Genomic DNA, 604 nt, shown 5'->3' on the forward strand with positions numbered 1-604 from the left:
CAGCCCGGGGCTCCGCGGCAGCAGGCGGGAGGGACGGGGACAGCGAGGCGAGTCCTGCGCCAATTCTTCCTTTGCCAAATAAATCCGGGGTTTAATTACCGGTTAAACGCACGTCGAAATTCACTCCTAGGCTACGGAGTGTTGCGGCTCTGGGAGGATGGAGAGAGCGAGCACCCTCCCCAAATAAACCTTCCCCCCGTCCCAGCCTACTGGTCAGACCACGAAACCCCCCAGCTTTTGGATATCTGTCCTTCTCTCTCTCTCTCTTCCCCCCCCTCTCTCTCTCCCCTGCTCTATTTTTTCGGCTTTGGATTTGATCCTGGCCTCCCTTTGGAAGGTCAAGTTGGTGAGAATGTGATCACTTTTCTTGCATGGTGGCTGTTGCTTTTGTTCGTAGCTGCGGGGGGATGCCTGGGGAAGGGGTGCTGCTGCTGGGTGCACCCCTCCAGCGTGCAGCCGCCCGGCCCTGAGGCTTCTTTGGGAGCCGAGCGCTTGGCAAGGCACAAAGCCTCCCTCACCTCCGCTGCAAGCCCCAGAAGTTGAAACATAATATGTATTACAATGTCTGGCAAATAAAAAAAAAAAAAAAAAAAAAAGAGAAAAA

This window comes from Geospiza fortis, unplaced genomic scaffold (genome assembly GCF_000277835.1).
Source record: "Geospiza fortis unplaced genomic scaffold, GeoFor_1.0 scaffold171, whole genome shotgun sequence".
NCBI classification, from domain to species: domain Eukaryota; kingdom Metazoa; phylum Chordata; class Aves; order Passeriformes; family Thraupidae; genus Geospiza; species Geospiza fortis.